This window comes from Orcinus orca, chromosome 18, assembly GCF_937001465.1.
Source record: "Orcinus orca chromosome 18, mOrcOrc1.1, whole genome shotgun sequence".
NCBI classification, from domain to species: Eukaryota; Metazoa; Chordata; class Mammalia; order Artiodactyla; family Delphinidae; genus Orcinus; species Orcinus orca.
In genome coordinates this window covers 29,169,216-29,190,200 of record NC_064576.1, presented here as the reverse complement: position 1 = coordinate 29,190,200, position 20,985 = coordinate 29,169,216, and the positions used below count along the sequence as shown (strand labels likewise).

At 38.6% G+C, this 20,985-nt stretch overlaps 1 protein-coding gene across 1 annotated transcript in view; it reads right to left on the bottom strand.

Annotated features, from left to right (window-relative positions):
* Positions 1 to 680: 680 nt before the first annotated feature.
* FBXL3 (F-box and leucine rich repeat protein 3) overlaps positions 681 to 20,985 on the bottom strand; it is a 631,956-nt gene continuing 611,651 nt past the window's right edge. The window contains exon 6 of the transcript XR_007472995.1: positions 681 to 692. The gene's annotated coding sequence lies outside the window, so the exon portion shown is untranslated. The remainder of the gene's footprint in view (positions 693 to 20,985) is intronic.

Here is a 20,985-nt window from a genome sequence, read left to right as displayed (position 1 = left end):
GACAAAAGTGGGTTGACAATAATCATTGAATAAAAGAAGAAACTGAGGAGAATGAAAGGAAATATAAAGGAAATATGAGAATAAAATAATCTGGTTGTATCTTTAGAAAGGATTTTATAAAATCATGAACTACTGCTCTAAAGACCTTGGAAGAAAATAGAAAGAGCTTTATATATGGCTATTATGGCTTTTCCTCCTATGTGCTCCTCTAACACCCTATATGTACCTACGTCATCGAATTTATCACATTCCATATTTTAATTTGCTTATTCATTTCCTCTATCTGTAAGCTTCTGGGGGTGGAGGGCAATCACTCTGCCAACTTAATCACTGATTCCCTAACACTTAACCCTGTGCTGGACACACAGCAAGGACTCTGTAAATATTTGTTGAATGAAGGAAGTAACTTCCTTCTTTTCTGTATTAATACCACCTAATCTCCTTTTTTTGATTTCGCACCAGGCGTCACTAAACTCAGTACACCAGTTCATTTATAGAGTCAGAGTGAGCAAACTTCAGCCTGTAGGTCAAATTTGACCTACCATCTATTTTTTTTTAATAAATAAAGTTTTATTGAAACAGAGTCACATTCATTTGCTTAAATGTTGTCCATGGCTGCTTTTGCCTTACATTGGCAAGGTTGAAGAGTTAGGACAAAGCCTGGGTTGTCTGCAGAGCCAAAAATGTTTAATCTCTGGACTTTTATAGAAAAAGGTTGCTGAAGCCTGGTCTGGAGTTGTAAGCAGATCATGACTAATTAAAATAAGATGACATAAATCAATAGTAAAAGCCTAATACGACACTGTTATTCTTCAAACAGTTTTGTAAATATAACAATGTTATAGGAATCTTTTTTGAAGTTAATAAACAGGTTCCTTTTTCATCATTTATTATTTAAAACTTTAGCCTTCTTTTTTCTCTGTATTTGACCTTTATGTTAAAAAGTGCACTGCACTAATCTGGCCTCTGAAAGTCCATATCTCCTACACAAGTGATGCCTTTCATTCATCATTTAAAGAAATGTATTCTCCTCTCTGGCTTCAGCAAATCGGCTGCCTGATGTCAGCTTTCACACCAGGATGCCCAGCAATCTTTTCATTGTCAAAGGCATCACACCACTTTCTTACTATTTCTTCTGCAATGATGTTACATTTCATGACTCATAAAGAAAGCTAAACAAAAAATGACAGAGAAGAGTGGCATAGCAACTGGGCTACAGAGAAGAAGTGATATGATATATTCTTGTTTGGAAATCCCTAGACAGGTGATAAGAACAAGAAACAATAGAATTAAGAAACTGTTCACATTCTGGGAACAGGGTAAACGCAGTCCCAATTTTGTGCCCACAATTTCCTTTCTTTTTTGACATCTTTATTAGAGTATAATTGCTTTACAATCGTGTGTCAGTTTCTGCTTTATAACAAAGTGAATCAGTTATACATATACATATGTCCCCATATCTCTTCCCTCTTGCATCTCCCTCCTCCCACCCTCCCTATCTCACCCCTCTAGGTGGTCACAAAGCACCTAGCTGATTTCCCTATGCTATGAGGCTGCTTCCCACTAGCTATCTATTTTACGTTTGGTAGTGTATATATATCCATGCCACTCTTTCACTTTGTCCCAACTTACCCTTCCCCCTCCCCATATCCTCAAGTCCATTCTCTAGTAGGTCTGTGTCTTTATTCCCGTCTTACCCCTAGGTTCTTTATGACCTTTTTTTTTTCTTTTTCTTAGACTCCATATATATGTGTTAGCATACGACATTTGTTTTTCTCTTTTTCACTTACTTCACTCTGTATGACAGTCTCTAGGTCCATCCACCTCAAAACAAATAACTCAACTTCCTTTCTTTTTATGGCTGAGTAATATTCCATTGTACGTATGTGCCACATTTTCTTTACCCATTCATCTGTCAATGGACACTTAGGTTGCTTCCATGTCCTGGCTATTGTAAATAGAGCTACAATGAACATTCTGGTACATGACCCTTTTTGAATTATGGTTTTCTCAGGGCATATGCCCAGTAGTGGGATTGCTAGGTCGTATGGTAGTTCCATTTTTAGTTTTCTAAGGAACCTCTATACTATTCTCCATAGTGGCTGTATCAATTTACATTTCCACCAACAGTGCAAGAGGGTTCCCTTTTCTCCACACCCTCTCCAGCATTTATTGTTTGTAGATTTTTTGATGATGGCCATTCTGACCAGTGTGAGATGATATCTCACTGTAGCTTTGATTTGCATTTCTCTAATAATTAATGGTGTGGAGCATTCTTTCATGTGTTTGTTGGCAATCTGTGTATCTTCTTTGGAGAAATGTCTATTTAGGTCTTCTGCCCACTTTTGGATTCAGTTGTTTTTTTGATATTGAGCTGCATGAATCGCTTGTATATTTTGGAGATTAATCCTTAGTCAGTTGCTTCATTTGCAAATATTTTCTCCCATTCTAAGGGTTGTCTTTTCATCTTGTTTATGGTTTCCTTTGCTGTGCAAAAGATTTTAAGTTTCATTAGGTCCCATTTGTTTATTTTTGTTTTTATTTCTATTTCTCTAGGAGGTGGGTCAAAAAGGACCTTGCTATAATTATGTCATAGAGTGTTCTGCCTATGTTTTCTTCTAAGAGTTTGATAGAGTCTGGCCTTACATTTAGATCTTTAATCCATTTTGAGTTTACTTTTGTGTATGGTGTTAGGGAGTGTTCTAATTTCATTGTTTTACATGTAGCTGTCCCACTTATTGAAGAGGTTGTCTTTTCTCCACTGTATATTCTTGCCTCCTTTATCAAAGATAAGGGGACCATATGTGTGTGGGTTTATCTCTGGGCTTTCTATCCTGTTCCATTGATCTGTATTTCTGTTTTTGTGCCAGTACCATACTGTATTGATTACTGTAGCTTTGTAGTACAGTCTGAAGTCTGGGAGCCTGATTCCTCCAGCTCCGTTTCTCTTTCTTAAGATTGCTTTGGCTATTCAGGGTCTTTTGTGTTTCCATACGAACAGTGAAATTTTTTGTTCTAGTTCTCTGAAAAATGCCAGTGGTAGTTTCATAGGGATTGCATTGAATCTGTAGATTGCTCTGGGTAGTAGAGTCATTTTCACAATGTTGATTCTTCCAATCCAAGTACATGGTATATCTCTCCATCTATTTGTATCATCTTTAATTTCTTTCATCTGTGCCTTATAATTTTCTGCATACAGATATTTTGTCCCCTTAGGTAGGTTTATTCCTAGGTATTTTATTCTTTTTGTTGCAATGGTAAATGGGAGTGTTTTATTAATTTCACTTTCAGATTTTTCATCATGTGTATAAGAATGAAAGTGATTTCTGAGCATTAATTTTGAATCCTGCTACTTTGCCAAATTCATTGATTAGCTCTAGTAGTTTTCTGGTAGAATCTTTAGGATTCTCTCTATATAGTATCATGTCATCTGCAAACAGTGACAGCTTTACTTCTTCTTTTCCAATTTGGATTCCTTTTATTTCTTTTCCTTCTCTGATTGCTGTGGCTAAAACTTCCAAAACTACGTTGAATAATAGTGGTGAGAGTGGGCAACCTTGTCTTGTTCCTGATCTTAGTGGAAATGGTTTCAGTTTTTCAACATTGATAATGATGTTGGCTGTGGGTTTTTCATATATGGCCTTTATTATATTGAGGTAAGTTCACTCTATGCCTACTTTCTGCAGGGTTTTTATCATAAATGGGTGTTGAATTTTGTTGAAAGCTTTCTGTGCATCTATTGAGATGATCATATGGTTTTTCTCCATCAATTTATTAATATGGTGTATCACGTTGATTGATTTATGTATATTGAAGAATCCTTGCATTCCTGGGATAAACCCCACTTAATCATAGTGTATGATCCTTTTAATGTGCTGTTGGATTCTGTTTGCTAGTACTTTGTTGAGGATTTTTGCATCTATGTTCATCAGTGATATTGGCCTGTAGTTTTCTTTCTTTGTGACATCTTTGTCTGGTTTTGGTATCAGAGTGATGGTGGTCTCGTAGAATGAGTTTGGGAGTGTTCCTCTCTCTGCTATATTTTGGAAGAGTTTGAGAAGGATAGGTGTTAGCTCTTCTCTAAATGTTTGATAGAATTCGCCTGTGAAGCCATCTGGTCCTGGGCTTTTGTTTGTTGGAAGATATTTAATCAGAGTTTCAATTTCAGTGCTTGTGATTGGTCTGTTCATATTTCCTATTTCTTCATGGTTCAGTCTTGGAAGGTTGTGCATTTCTAAGAATTTGTCCATTTCTACCAGGTTGTCCATTTTATTGGCATATAGTTTCTTGTAGTAATCTCTCATGATCTTTGTATTTCTGCAGTGTCAGTTGTTACTTCTCCTTTTTCATTTCTAATTCTATTGATTTGAGTCTTCTCCCTTTTTTTTCATAATGAGTCTGGTTAATGGTTTATCAATTTTGTTTATCTTCTCAAAGAATCAGCTTTTAGTTTTACTGATCTTTGCTATTGTTTCCTTCATTTCTTTTTCATTTATTTCTGATCTGATCTTTATGATTTCTTTCCTTCTGCTAACTTAGGGGGTTTTTCGTTCTTCTTTCTCTAATTGCTTTAAGTGTAAGGTTAGGTTGTTTATTTGAGATGTTTCTTGTTTCTTAAGGTAGGCTTGTATTGCTATAAACTTCCCTCTTAGAACTGCTTTTGCTGCATCCCATAGGTTTTGGGTCATTGTGTTTTCATTGTCATTTGTTTCTAGGTATTTTTTGATTTCCTCTTTGATTTCTTCAGTGATCTCTTGGTTATTAAGTAGTGTGTTGTTTAGCCTCCATGCGTTTGTATTTCTTACAGATTTTTTCCTGTAATTGATATGTAGTCTCATAGCATTGTGATTGGAAAAGATACTTGATACGATTTCAGTTTTCTTAAATTTACCAAGGCTTGATTTGTGACCCAAGATATGATCTATCCTAGAGAACGTTTCATGAGCACATGAGAAGAATGTGTATTCTGTTGTTTTTGGATGGAATGTCCTATTAATATCAATTAAGTTCATCTTGTTTACTGTATCATTTAAAGCTTGTTTTTCCTTGTTTATTTTCAATTTGCATGATCTGTCCATTGGTGAAAGTGGAGTGTTATGGTCCCCTACTATGATTGTGTTACTGTCGATTTCCCCTTTTATGGCTGTTAGTATTTGCCTTATGTATTGAGGTGCTCCTATGTTGGGTGCATAAATATTTACAATTGTTATATCTTCTTCTTGGATTGATCCCTTGATCATTATGTAGTGTCCTTCTCTGTCTCTTGTAATAGTCTTTGCCTTAATGTCTATTTTGTCTGATATGAGAATTGCTACTCCAGCTTTCTTTTGATTTCCATTTACATGGAATATCTTTTTCCATCCCCTCACTTTCAGTCTGTATGTGTACCTAGGTCTGAAGTGGGTCTCTCGTAGACAGCATATATACGGGTCTTGTTTTTGTATCCATTCAGCCAGTCTATGTCTTTTGATTGGAGCATTGAGTCCATTTACATTTAAGGTAATTATCGATATGTATGTTCCTATTCCCATTTTCTTCATTGTTCTGGGTTTGTTTTTGTAGGTCTGTTCCTTCTCTTGTGTTTCCTGCCTAGAGAAGTTCCTTTAGCATTTGTTGTAAAGCTGGTTTGGTGGTGCTGAATTCTCTTAGCTTTTGCTTGTCTATATAGGTTTTAAGTTCTCCATCAAATCTGAATGAGATCCTTGCTGGGTAGAGTAATCTTGATTGTAGGTTTTTCTCTTCCATCACTTTAAATATGTCCTGCCACTCCCTTCTGGCTTGCAGAGTTTCTGCTGAAAAATCAGCTGTTAACCTTATGGGGATTCCCTTGTATGTTATTTGTTGCTTTTCCATTGTTGCTTTTAATGCTTTTTCTTTGTATTTAATTTTTTATAGTTTGATTAATATGTGTCTTGGAGTGTTTCTCCTTGGATTTATCCTGTATCGGACTCTCTGTGCTTCCTGGACTTGGTTGACTATTTCCTTTCCCATGCTAGGAAAGTTTTCAACTATAATCTCTTCAAATATTTTCTCAGTCCCTTTCTTTTTCTCTTCTTCTTCTGTGACTCCTATAATTCGAATGTTGGTGCTTTTAATCTTGTCCCAGTGGTGTCTGAGATTGTCCTCACTTCTTTTCATTCTTTTTTCTTTATTCTGCTCTGCAGTAGTTATTTCCACTATTTTATCTTCCAGGTCACTTATCCTTTCTTCTGTCTCAGTTATTCTGCTATTGATGCCTTCTAGAGAATTTTAAATTTCATTTATTGTGTTGTTCATCTCTGTTTGTTTGCTCTTTAGTTCTTCTAGGTCCTTGTTAAACGTTTCTTGTATTTTCTCCATTCTATTTTCAAGATTTTCAATCTTAACTACCATTATTCTGAATTCTTTTTCAGGTAGACTGCCTATTTCCTCTTCATTTGTTAGGTCTGGTGGGTTTTTATCTTGCTCCTTCATCTGTTGTGTGTTTCTCTGTCTTCTCATTTTGCTTAACTTACTGTGTTTGGGGTCTCCTTTTCACAAGCTGCGGGTTCGTAGTTCCTGTTGTGTTTGGTGTCTGTCCCCAGTGGCTAAGGTTGGTTCAGTGGGTTGTGTAGGCTTCCTGGTGGAGGGGACTAGTGCCTGTGTTCTAGTGGATGAGGCTGGATCTTGTCTTTCTGGTGGGCAGGTGCACGTCTGGTGTTGTGTTTTGGGGTGTCTGTGACCTTATTATGATTTTAGGCAGCCTCTGTGCTAATGGATGGGGTTGTGTTCCTGTCTTGCTAGTTGTTTGGCATAGGGTGTCCAGCACTGTAGCTTGCTGGTCGTTGAGTGGAGCTGGGTCTTGGCATTGAGATGGAGACTCTGGGAGATTTTCACCATTTGATATTACATGGAGCTGGGAGGTCTCTTGTGGACAAGTGTCCTGAACCTGGCTCTCCCACCTCAGTGGCACAGCCCTGAAACCTGGCTGGAGCACCAAGAGGCTGTCCTCCACACAGCTCAGAATAAAAGGGGGTAAAAAAAGAAAGAAAGAAAGAAGAAGACAAAATAAAATAAAATAAAGTAAAATAAAATAAAGTTATTAAAATAAAAAATAATTAAGAAAAAAATTTTTTAAGTAATAAAAAACAAAAAAACGGACAGAGAGAACTCTAGGACAAATGGTAAAAGCAAAGCTATACAGACAAAATCACACACAGAAACATACACATACACCTCACAAAAAGAGAAAAAGGGGAAAAAACATATATATCTTTGCTCCCAAAGTCCACCTCCTTAATTTGGGATGATTCGTTGTCTATTCATGTATTCCACAGATGCAGGGTACATCAAGTTGATTGTGGAGCTTTAATCCGCTGCTCCTGAGGCTGCTGGGAGAGATTTCCCTTTCTCTTCCTTGTTCTCACAGCTCCCAGGGTCTCAGCTTTGGATTTGGCCCCACCTCTGCGTGTAGGTCACCGGAGGGCATCTGTTCTTCGCTCAGACAGGACAGGGTTAAAGGAGCCGCTGATTCGGGGGCTCTGGCTCACTCAGGCCGGGGGAGAGGGAGAGGCACGGAGTGCGGGGCGGGCCTGCGGCGGCAGAGGCCGCCGTGACATTGCACCAGCCTGAGGCGCGCCGTTCGTTCTTCCAGGGAAGTTGTCCCTGGATCCCGGGACTCTGGCAGTGGCGGGCTGCATAGGCTCCCCAGAAGCGGGGTGCGGATAGTGACCTGTGCTCGCACACAGGCTTCTTGGTGGCGGCAGCAGCAGCCTTAGCATCTCATGCCCGTCTCTGGGGTCTGAGCTTTTAGCCGTGGCTCGCGCCCGTCTCTGGAGCTCCTTTAAGCAGCGCCCTTTATCCCCTCTCCTCGCGCACCAGGAAACAAAGAGGCAAGAAAAAGTCTCTTGCCTCTTCGGCAGGTCCAGACTTTTTCCAGGACTCCCTCCCAGCTAGCCATGGTGCACTAGACCCCTTCAGGCTGTGATCACACAGCCAACCCCAGTCCTCTCCCTGGGATCCAACCTCTGAAGCCCGATCCTCAGTTCCCAGCCCCGCCCGCCCCAGCGGGTGAGCAGACAAGCCTCTCGGGCTGGTGAGTGCCGGTTGGCACCGATCCTCCGTGCGGGAATCTCTCCGCTTTGCCCCCCGCACCCCTGTTGCTACGCTCTCCTCTGTGGCTCCAAAGCTTCCCCCACTTCGCTCCCCGCAGTCTCCGCCCACAAAGGGGCTTCCTAGTGTGTGGAAACCTTTCCTCCTTCACAGCTCCCTCCAGAGGTGCAGGTCCCATGCCTATTCTTTGTCGCTGTTTTTTCTTTTGCCCTACCCAGGTACGTGGGGGGTTTCTTGTCTTTTGGAAGGTCTGAGGTCTTCTGCCAGCGTTCAGTAAGTGTTCTGTAGGAATTGTTCCACACGTAGATGTATTTCTGTTGTATTTGCGGGGAGGAAGGTGATCTCCGAGTGTTACTCTTCTGCCGTCTTGAAGCTCCTCCCCACAATTTCCTTTCTTGATTAAATGCCTTAGATAGAGGCACTTAAGAAAGCTCATAAGGCAATCTATTGAATTCAAACAGGAGATGAGGGAAGGACCCTCAGAGACCTTGGATGTTGGCCAGTACATCAGTTCAAGCCATGGTGCCTGGGCTGGCTCCTGGACTCTGTGCTCCTTAGGTAAGATGTAACCCATCTAATGTAATAGATGTGCTCCTTAGGTAAGATGTAACCCATCTAATGTAATAGATGCTGTGAACTAATTAAGAAAGCAAGGGTAAACACGTGGGCGTAAACGTTTACAAAACAAAAAAGAACAGCCCTCTGCTTAAGTTTCAGGAAAAAATAAATATGCAAAAAAGTTTATTTTGAAAAATTCCTGTAGTAAACCAGAACTGTGAAATGTCTCCCTGAATAAATATACATTTATGAATATCTTAGAAGGCCTACTGCTGAAACACACAACAGATATCATTTTAAGCTATAATTTATGACTTCTTCATCAGCCTCTTAAATAACTAAATTATTAAAAGAAGAAGAAGGAGAGGAAGAAGTCTAATGCATATAACAAGTAAGTCAAACTATTAAGTTTATTAACACCAGGAAATTTCTTATCTTTTTGGAGGAGTTAGGTGTTTGAGAAGAATTTTTGAATTAAAGTTAACTCAAAATTTTTGAGGTATAATTTTTGAGTTAAAATTTTTGAGTTAAAATAAAACACTTTATTAGTGTTAAAGATCTAGCTGGAAATAACTTTACTGAATAAATTCTCCAAGAAGAGTCTCTTATTTCTGATCTTATTTGCTTTCTAATGCGGGACTTTGATGCTTTCCTTCTACAAAGATTCAATGCATTTTCTGTGTAGGTAAAAATTTAAGTAAGATATGTAAAAAATAAAATATTTATTTGCATTCACTTTTGTGTTAGTTATTAAAAATATATGTGAGAATATCATCCATTATATCTCCCAGATCTCTCTCTAGAGTTTCCAGTGAGGAATATTTCCTTTGAGTTTGGGATAAAGATATATTTGTATTCACTGTTACCTTATAAGCCTTGAGTAACTTTCTATATTTCTCTCATCCCAATGTCTCTCAGAAAACTCAAGGCTAAATTTTATGGTCAAGTGTAATCACTGTATTTTTCCCTAGTGTTTGTCATGTTAGCTTTTATCTCCTTTCCAAACTTGATTTCTCCCTTGTCTTCCTCCAATTTTTTAAAAACAATTTTATTGTTATGGTTTAATAAGATGCTTTAAATCCTTTTTCTCTGTTAAGGAAGTAAATGAGTGCAGTACTGAACCCACACAAGCATCAATCAAATACCGTATGTGGGTTCTTTGTAAAGAAATTACTGTTTTCCACTCTGTGGTATCCTTCTTCTTATGAAACAAATGAATTCCTGCTTATTCTTCAAGGCAGAACTCAAGTGTCTCCCCTACTGTACCCCCTTCTCTCATCCAGAAAGCAGATTCCATCACTTTACAGTAGTACTGCCCTTGCCTCTGTGGATTCACTCATCACACAGCCTCTTTCTGTTTGCATCTGTCTTTACTCACAGATTATCTGGTTGTACTTTTTTCATGTTTCTATGCCCAATATCTAGTCTCCATGCCCTTCTTGAAACCCAGTACCAGGCAAACGGTAGATATTAATCATTGCATGTAGATGAGACAAATCAATTAATGAATTTGAATATTATGAAAAAATATGATACCTTGGCAGTGTCTATGAGGATAGTGAATGCGTTGATGGACAAGTTACCACTGAGTTCCCTCTAAGTAACTGACACCATGCTATGTGCTACTGGGGGGCAAGAGGAGGACCCACCAGGGAAATGAAACTCCAACGTGTGATACCTTCAAGGAGTTAACTGTGCTGAGAAGGGTAAGACTAATATGAGTTTGAGTGAGTTGGATAATTTTTAAGACTTGGAATAGTCTTAACAATATACATCCGTGTCTTCATTCAGGATAGGGTGGCAGAACAGAATAAGCAACGATATGAAGACAAAACAATGAACATGACTTACTCAAGGAATGTTGAGAAAACCTGTTTAAAAGACTTGAAGGTGAGTGATAATTAAAGATGAGTAAACAGTATGGTTAAATCAGTAGTTGTGTGGGAGGATAGAAAGTAGGAGTTGGATTACATGAAATTCTTAAGATTCATGTAGAGTGATATTTGATATGCATAAAAGGCATAGTTCACTTTTCAACAAGAGGATGGTTTAATGAAAAGTAGATTAATTTGGCAACATTATAAACAATAAATTAGAGTAGTGTAAAACAGAGGTAGGGAGATTATATAAGTAACAGTAGAAATACGGTATGGGAAGGAGAAGGTCTAGATTAAAATGCTTATAATATGAATAGAAGCAAAATTTCTATCTGGAAAACATTTCAAAGCAAGAATCTTGAGCCTTGGTAGATGAATAATAAGCCACACTTTCTTAGTTAGAAGTAAAAATCTCACCATACCAATATTGAGAAGTAATAAATTTAATATATGCTATACTAGTGTAGATCTTTAAAATCGTAAATCAGTAGAGAGAATGTAATTCCCAAGCAAAAGGAAGAAAATGATGTCTGATAGTACTAGACATTGATTTTTTTTTTTCCTGGAATAGTTCAACACGGAAGATAATTCACACTCATCATTATTTTAATATTGATTATTTAGAAAGCTGTAGTTTATAGACTTTGCAAATGATTATAACAGAATTATTAATCTGTGTATAACATTGCCACCCAGGAAAGGGTTTGTATTAGTTTGGTAGGACTGACATAAGAAAATAATACAGACTGAGTAACTTAAACAACAGAAATTTATGTTCTCATAGTTCTGGAGGCTAGAAGTTCAAGATCAAGGTGTTGGCAGTTTTAGTTTTGTCCTGAGACCTCTCTTCTTGGCTTCAGATGACCTTGTTCTCATTATGTCTTCATGTGGCCTCTTCCCTATGTACCCACACTCCTGGTGTCTCTTCCTCTTCCTACATGGAAACCAGTCCTATTGGATTAGGGCCCCATCCTAATGGCCTCATTTTAACTTAATCACCTCTTTAAAGACCCTTTCTCCAAGTATGGTTACATTCTACTATACTAGGGGTTGAGACTTCAGTGTATGAACTTTGGGGTAACACAATTAAGCCCATAATATCCTGCCCTCTGGGCCTTTAAAATTCATATCCTTGTCATGTGCAAAATACATTTACCTGATCCCCAAAGTCTTAACCCATTCTTGCATCAACTCTTAAGTCTACATCTTATCTAAATGTCACCTAAATCAAGTGTGGGTGAGACTCAAGGAATGATTTATCCAGAGGCAAAATTCTTCTCCAGCTGTGAATCTGTGAAACTGAAGAAGTCATCTGCTTCCAAAATATAATGGTGGCACAGACATAGGATAAGCATTCCCATTGCAAAAGGGAGCAATGAAAAAGAAGAAAGGGGTCACAAGTTCAAGCAAGTCCAAAACCTGGCAGAGCAAATATCATAAGATTTTACGGCTTGAGAATAATCTTCTTTGGTGCAATGTTCTCTCCTCTGGGTCCACTGGGGTGACAGCCCCCTTCTGGGCCCATTTTGGTGATGTCATTGCCTCTCAGCCGTGGGCAGCAGTCTAACCTGCTGTAAACAAGGAGGTGGCCCCTACCTCTGAAACCTAGCAGGAGACAGCCTGGCTCCCCAGACCTGTGATGGCAGTGGCAGCCCTACTGATCTCTGAATCACTTTTAGGGTTATTCTTCCTTTTTATTTTTTTGAAGAATACTGCATATTTGCAGCTGGATAGCTTTAATGTTCTGTCCTGTATAATCCCTGACGCACAATAGCCTTCCTTCATTCTGTCCCATCTCTGCCCTCTTAGATCCAAGCTGGCAGTGTTGATGCTGGTATAACCTCTCTCTGCTCCTGGCTTCTGCTGAGACCATTGTATAAAATCATGAGTCACACCTATAATCTCTTTATGGAGTAATTGTGTCTAGCTACACCGATGGTGTTCTCTCTAGAACTTTCTCATTTTTCTGCAATACAGTCAGGCTGAGAATGTCCGAATCTTCAAGTTCTGGTTCTTTTTGCTTTACAATTCCTCCTTCAATTTCTCTCTCTCCTCTCACATTTTACTATAAGCAGCAAGGAGAAACCAGCTGCACCTTCAACACTTTGCTTAGAATTCTCTTCAGCTAAATATCCAGTATCATCATTCACAAGTTCTACTACCTTCCACAAAATACCGGAATACAATTCAGCCAAGTTCTCTGATGCTTTATAACAAGGATCATGTTTTCTCCAGTTTCCAATGACATGTTCCAGATTTCCGTCAGAAACCTGAGCAGAATCACCTTTCACATCCATATTCCTGCCAACAGTCTCTTCAAGGTAATCTAGGCTTTTTTTTTTCTTCTTCTTTTTTTTAATGTCTTTACTGGAGTATAATTGCTTTACAATGGTGTGTTAGTTTCTGCTTTATAACGAACTGAATCAGTTATACATAGGCTTTTTTCTAACACACATCTCAAAATTCTTCCAGCCTCTACCCATTACCCAGTTCCAAAGTCAATTCCACACATTTAGGTTTTTGTTACACAGCATCCCACTCCCCAGTACTACATTCTGAGTACCTGGGTACCTTCCGGGGATATGGGTGGCTTAAACAACAGAAATTTATTTTCTCACAGATCTGGAGACTGAAAGTCCAATATCAAGGAGTTGGCAGGTTTGTTTTCGCCTGAGGCCTCTCTCTTTGGCTTGAAGATGGTGGCCTTCCATGTCCTCATATAGCATGTCCTCTGAGCACCCACACCCCTGGTATCTCTTTCTTTCTTATAAGGACACCAGTCCTGTTGCATCAGGGCCGACCCTAATCACCTCCTTTTAACTTAATCACCTCTTTAAAGAACTTATCTACAAATGTGGTTACATTCTGAGGTACTGGGAGTTGAAACTTCAACATACTGTATTAATTTGGGGGACAAATATGGTTACATTCTGAGGTACTGGGGGCTGGGAATTCAACACATTAATTTTCCAGGAACACAATGTATCCCATAACAGGGTTTATGCTGTATATTTTCAACACAATAGTCTGTTTCATTTCTTCTTTGATTTCTAATATCTACTAAAGGCTTCTTCATATGATATAAAATTGTTTTCAGAAACCCAAAGAACCTCAAAATATATGCTTATGTTACCCAATTAATTTTGTTCTTTTTCCTTCTCTGTGATAGCTGAGCCTTTTGAGTTTACAAATTTTTACCTCTAAGTTAATGCATATTTTATCCTCTCTTTTTATAGTAACCAAAAAAAGTTCCATATTAATTGATTTTTTTAGATTATAACCATACTCCCTTTAACTTTTTATTTATTTTGTGATAAAAAAATATCACTTTTACAAAAGACAGACCTCTTCATTTTCATGTATGGACTTGGGCATGTTACTTAATTTTTCTGTACCTCTGTTTTCTACTCTATGAGGTAGAATAAAATTACTAAACTGTTAGAATTGCTGAGAAGACTAAGATACAATGTGTGGATGTATATGCATAGAGTTCGGCTCCTTTCTCACTTTATGCCCCAAACTATTCTTATGAAACCTGAGAACATGAACAGGGCCTGTTCTCTGATCAAAATCCAATAGCACAATATCTCTGTTGAGAGCATTGATTAGTGTACTGTAGTATAATAGTGATTCCTCATCCCTTTGATGTTTGTAGGACTGTTTGTTGCTGAAGTAAATGTCCCAGATCTCTATGTAGCTTTATCACATCTTATATGTGTTTTTAATTTTTCTTGTATTGCTTTTGCCACATCAGTTTACCGGCTGTCACTTCTTATCAAAATCAATAAAACTTGTTCTAACAGCCTCCCACACTTTAATTTGCTGTTTCAAATAACTTGCAAGCTGGAAAATCAGATGATCAAGCCTACTGGAATTTGGGGAGATGTAAAAGTGTAAGTCCCGACTCTGGAGTTAGTGCTATGCTGCGTGATTTACCTAATTATATCATTCAATCTTTATAACAACCCAGGGAAGAGGTACGATGATTACTTTCATTTTGTAGATGAGGAAACTGAGACTTCAGGAAGTAATTTGTTCAAGGACAAATATGTAGGAAGGAGTAGAGATATAACCTGAAATCAGAACTTCCAGGGCCTGACTCAGTACATTTACATCACATACCCTGAAGTGAGATATTCCTGTGATAGATTACTAAGGGTCCCAAACTTGTTGTACCATATTGATTTAATAGTTATGATTCTGTCTCATACTACTTTTCTCAAAGATCATAGGTACGTTCATATTTAACTAAACACCATAGCACTTTAGTTCTCTGTCAGTTTATATATGGTAACATTTAATCACGAGGTACAAAGATTACTCCACAAAATCTTATTCAACAACAACAATAATAAAACAGCTGATGTGTACTCAGTGATGACTGCATATGTCTCCATCCCATGTTCTTTACATTTACTTTACATGGATTATCACATTCAATCTTCAGAATCACTCTGTGAAGTAAATACTATTATTATACCTATTTTGTAGGTGAGGAAACTGAGGTCATGAGTAATTAAGTTTTTGGCCAACCAGCCAGTAACTAATGGATCTGGGATTCAAATCCAGGCAACTGAGACCAGTAGAAGAACTGGAAACAGAGATGGTGCCTTTAGCACTCAGCACTGAAAAGACAGAAGAAAGTTCCAAAAGTGTCGCTAAATATTCATTAAAGGTTCAGGTTCATTGAGCAGAAAATATCTTACCTTGATGGAGTTCAGTCTCAGGAAACCAAGCGTAGGGATATAAAGTTGTGGGTAGAAATAGAGGACTGGGAAATGGAACCTACGCATTCATCTTTAGATTAATATACATATTCTCCCCTGAGACTGCTGAATGGTAAGGTTTCTGAATTTCATTAGTAAGTCACCTAAATGTACAGCTTTCCACTGTCAACCCCAGAATTGTTGGTCAGACCTAAATTTTCCCCCTGTGTTTCCTTAGGGAAGAAGGATTCTGGGGCTTGGTCTGTTTGGTCTGTTTTTTGCACTCTGTGGTTGCTTCCTTCACTGGTTCTACCTTTTGCTTTGGTAGGTGGGCTTTCCTACCATTTCCATAGCTATTCCCTTTCTTCCTTTTTCTCTGCTTTCAAGATCATTACATCTGTGTGACCTGGCTCACAGTCATCTTCTCTTTCCCATTTTCTGCTTAGATCTGTTGAAGTTGAACAGCCCACTCCACGAAGTCTGCTGATCTCTTTAATTTTAGCCATCCTTTGCTAACCTAAACTAGGACCTTCTTATGTGGCACTTTCTTAATTCCAAATCTGTAACCATACTTATTATCTTTCTAACATTATTATTACCCTATCCCCACTCTATTGGCTCATCTACCTCAAAAAACTGAGCCCCTTAATCTTTCCTTTTTTCCCATGTCCAATCCCCAGTCATTCCTTTTAACCTCATACTCCCAATTCATTCCTGCCTCTTTTCCTTCTCCATCCAAACAGACCACATAGTCCAACTTTTCCATTCTTTGGTGTGGGGGGGATGGTATTGGGGGATGGTGAAAGAGGACAGTGCTTCCTTTGATAAGAATAATCTAGAATCATACGGGAGGCATCTTTCCAGCCTTGAGGTCCCAATAGAGCTACAGCTTGAGAAGCAACAGGCAGGATTGAATATTCCCCTGAATATGCAGTATAAGGAAAACCTGAGTTGTGAGTCAATGCAGTCTCTGTCACTTGTAAAACAATGACCCTTACTACTTGTTTTACACCCCAAATCCCAAATGCATTCTCCATGTCACTAGGAAATCTGAAAATTGCTCCTGTTGAGGAAGGAGTGGGGAAGACAGCAAGAACTAGCTGTTAGCCGTAGAGAGTACATAAATCATGGACAGCTCATGGAACAGGGAGGGAGGCCCTCTAGAAATTCAGGCCCATTGAGGATCATGCCCACCCCACGCCTCTGCCGAAGTACCCATGGTGCCAGGAAGAAGATAATGGGGCACACACATTTGGGTCAAGGAGTGGAGGAGGGGCAGGGGGACAATTTACCAGGTGGTAAAGTATGATCCTGGCCATTTCATCAAATGACATTTGCAAACGCTATAACCTCTCTTCTCTTGATTCTGTTCAAAAAGAAACACTATAATCCCTTCCCACCAAATGAAACTGGGAAGATGATTGATAATATGCTTTTCATGCTTGCAACTCAATTCTGAGGAAGTCTGCATATAAATAGAATTTATGATTATTATCAATACAATTCTGGTTGCCCAGGTTTCTCAATAAAGTTCAGAAATTGTGCTAGCAGCACTGGGGTAAGGGGGTTGTGAAAAGCGTCTGGAATACTTCAGGCCGCCCATGGAGCAGGCTTTGGAAAATATTTTTATTTCCCTTTGTCCTTTATTCATTTTCCTGACACTATAATGAACTTTGTAAATGATGGCCTCTGTCGTCCATCCATCAAAAGACTGGGCCTCAGACCATCTGTGAGATTTTTTTTGCTAAAATGAGATTTTGTTTGAAAACTTCGGCTTAAATGCAAAAAAAAAAAGAAAAAAAAAATTCCCTGCAAAGGTTAAAACCATAGCGAGGCACATCTGGTGGCTAAAATTAGGCTTGTTCCTATTAGCAAAGGCCAGAACCCATGATGGGGAAATGTGGAGGCACCTTTGTTGAAAACATCCTAACCTTTTCATCCTGGCTGGATTCTTATGCAGCAACAGCCGTAATATGTTCTGCTTTCAGTTATGCTTTCTCATTTTCTGCAACATCTTCCTTTAATGCATGGAAAGGCCGTTAGAAAAAACTGTCTAACTGAGGTTCTCCACTTAAGCATATCCTTTTAATGAGATTTTAAAACAAAAAAATGTAATCCTTGGTAATATTTTATGTCAGTATTGTTTTTTTTCCCTGTCATAATTAGAAATAAAAGTGTGGCCGCTTCTCTGAGCCATTCCCTCTTGAACAACTGAAAACCTGAGGAAAATAATTTCAGTGCTTTCTCACTTTCCCAAGGTTCGGAAATCAGGAAAACTGAGATTTTAGAATTAAACCACTTCTGCATAAGAAAAGGATCACTTTTATTTAGTGAGGGTCTCTAGTCAGGGCTGAAGAAAGCCAGTTTCTGACTTTGCCTCAATTTCTCCGTTTCTTCAAAATAGAGAAATATGACTAAAAGTCACAGAAATAGCAGCATATGAAAACAAAGTTGGTAAATTTAGCATAATAGACTTTAATGAAAGTCTTTCCAGCTTTGTCCTTAAAGATATGGTAGTCTTTTTTTTGCAACTTTATTGAGGTATGATTGACAAATAAAATTGTATACATTTAAGGTGTACGATGTGATGTTTTGATATATGTATACATTGTGAAATGATTACCAAAACCAAGGTAATTAACCTATCTATCACCTCACACAGTTCCGTGTGTGTGCCTGCGTGTGTGTGTGTGTGTGTGTGTGTGTGTGTGGTAAGGACACTTGAGATCTACTGCACATTTCAAGTAACTATAGTCACCATGTGATACGTCAGGCCTCCAGACCTTATTCAACTTAGGTACCTTTTGACCAATACCTCCCCATTTTCCCCAGGTGTGGTAGTGAATGCTGCAAAATAATTTTCCTCACAGTACAGTGAGAAGAAGAAAAAATAAACATATCAGTAGCATATCCCTGCAAGCAGAAAATAGCTCCAGGGAAGAACTCAATCTGCAGCTTTGATACAGGAGGAAAACCAATGGTATTTATTTCATCAAGGCATCTTTATAAAAATGGAGAAATTCAGTTTGTGAATCTTGGCAGCCTCTCCCAAATAATCAGAATATTCCGTGAGCCTGTGAGTTAACCAGAGAGGAGTTCCTAATCAAACAGCCATTCCAGCTTCAAGTTCTAATTTGGGAATTTTAATAAAGTTCAACCACCTGAAATGCTTTTTTTAAGCAGTGTTCTCTTTTTTTGGAGCCTAAGAATTATGATTGCTACCAGAGTCTCATTAGAGAATTAAAATCAGCCTTGGTTTGTGATTTCCGTGGCAATAACAATTAATTTAATTTCAGTTTTATTTAAATTATTTCATAGATCATGACATGGAAACTTTTTAACAAAATAAATTGGGGTGTTTTGTTTTTTTCAAATATTGGATGCATGCCCCTGTCTCCTTCTGCCCTCTAAAATAACAAGGATAACAAGAAACAGAAGTGCGAACTCACACTTCAGTAAAATTGGACACACTGGTAACCAGAACTACATTGTATGTAGAAACACTGCCAAACGTAGTGAAGGTCAAATAAAGATGAGGGAAGATGCTGAGAAAGCATGCCTGAAACTAGAATTTCAAGCAATGGGACAGAACATAGTTCCCCCAAGCAGGTTTTATGAATTTAACCAAATGATCAGAGTTAATGTCAACCATAATGGTGAAAGTCAACATCACAGGTCTCTTGAGAAAGGCACAACATCACTCATTCCTGTTCGTACCCCGTAAAAATCATAGCCTAAAATGAATTTTGAGGAAACCATCACACAGTCTAAAGTGAGGCTGTTACGGACATCCAACAGCATTGAAATGGACCCTCACCCAAAATTTGGATCCAGCATTGAGACTGATGATCACACACACACACATGCACACAGGATGAAAGGGAAAGGTTTAGTACTCACCTAATGAAGCTTTCTGGGTTAAGTGGAGTGGATCCTAAGAACATCCAAAAACAGTTTAAAAGAGAACAGGAGCCTGGCTTGGGGATTTTACTGTGATTAGGAGGTGGGGACAGGGCAGGTTGTTCCTCCCCAGCGTGGATAGGAACTTGCACAGTTTGAACCTCCAAATGCACCCAAAAGGAAGAATCTGGGTTTTCCTACCAGCTTGTCCAGACGTGAAGCAGAAAGGCAAGACGTAGAGAGGACTCTAACAGTTGTCAGCAAACACCAAAAAACAGAGTACAAAGGAGCATATTGAAAAAGAATTGGCCCATGCTCTTCTAAAATGTCAATATAAAGAGGTGAAAGCACACAGAACTGTTCCATATTAAAGAATAATCCTTTTTAGAGACATGACAACTATATTCAATGTGTGATCTTGGATTGGAAACTGGATCAGAAAAAATGCTCTAAAATACATTATTGGGACGACTGGTAAATTATGAATATGAATGATATAGTTATTTTGTATCACAGTTAATTTCATGAATTTAATAATTATATGTGATTTTCTAATATCATTTTATGTTCTTAGGATATACATAAAGTATTTATGGGTGGAGAATCTTGAAGTCTGCAACTGGTTCAGTAAATAATATTTATATATGCATATTGTCAGTGTGTGTATAGTTATAATGTACAGAGAGAGAGAAAGAGAGCAAATGGTGAAGAGTGCATACACGTGAACTTTTGTAAATTTTTACAGTTTCAAATGTTTTCCAAGATAAAAAGATGAAGTGAAGGAGGTAGTATGAAATCTCTTTACTGGAAATAAAGGAACAGGATTCATGGACTAACAGATGGAAATTCGTTGGGCCCTTCGTGCCAGTAATGAGAAGAAGGAAGAACCAGGTGAATAAAGGTCCACACAGGAGACCACCTTTACGGGATGGAGGAGAGAAAGTTCAGAGATACGAATTTTTGTGGACAGTGGAGAAAACAAAAAGCATCTCACACTCTCACTCTGGGTTATACCAAAGAACTTTCTCCATACCAGGAAGAAAATCTACTAACCCAGAATTCACTTCATGCAGTCAACACAAAGAAACCGGCACATTACCCACACAAAGACCCAATAACCAGTCTCAGTACTGTGGAGTGCAAGTCTGAGCAGTTTTTACTTTTTCTTCAATCACTGCCTTCAGCCAGACCATGTCAAATTCCCTTTCTAGTTCCTTAAGGATACCTTGGGGAGATTTCATAAATTTTCTTTTATAGTTAGTCATTAACTCTTTAGTCTAATATTAATATTTCAGGCAAACAGTCACCTTAAAGGTCTCCTTCTCTCGCACTCAAAGTAGACCAGATGTGAACTAGAGGGACCTGAAATGAGAAGGATAGGAACAAAGGACATAGCACTCCTCTCCCTCTCTCTTCTGGATCCAACTATTCCAGCAGTGGGAGTAGACAGAAGGGAAGAGGGGAAAGGCACTTATTCTTTATTTATTGGAACACAGAAGTAATCCTCACTTCTTTGTTATGAGTGTTTTCTGGCTCATACCGAGTTGCTATAGATACCTCTTGTGCCTCTGGAGTCTAAGTGCTAGCTCACCCATAATAAGTAATACATTAGACACACATGTAACTTTGGCTCAACTTCTACTACCTGCTCTTCATAACATGGTATATTTAGCAGCATCTTGCTGGCTGGGCCCCTCCTCAACCAGGAAACAGCTGTCTCAGAGGGATGATCCTAGCCACACAGCTCAAACCCAGCTACCTCCCAGAGTGCCCTGGATATGCTGTAAATTTTGCCTCCTTGCCACTTGTAGCAGAGATTGGGAGAGAACAGATGGCTCTTCCATCCTTCTACCCCACCACCTTCTTCTGCTGCC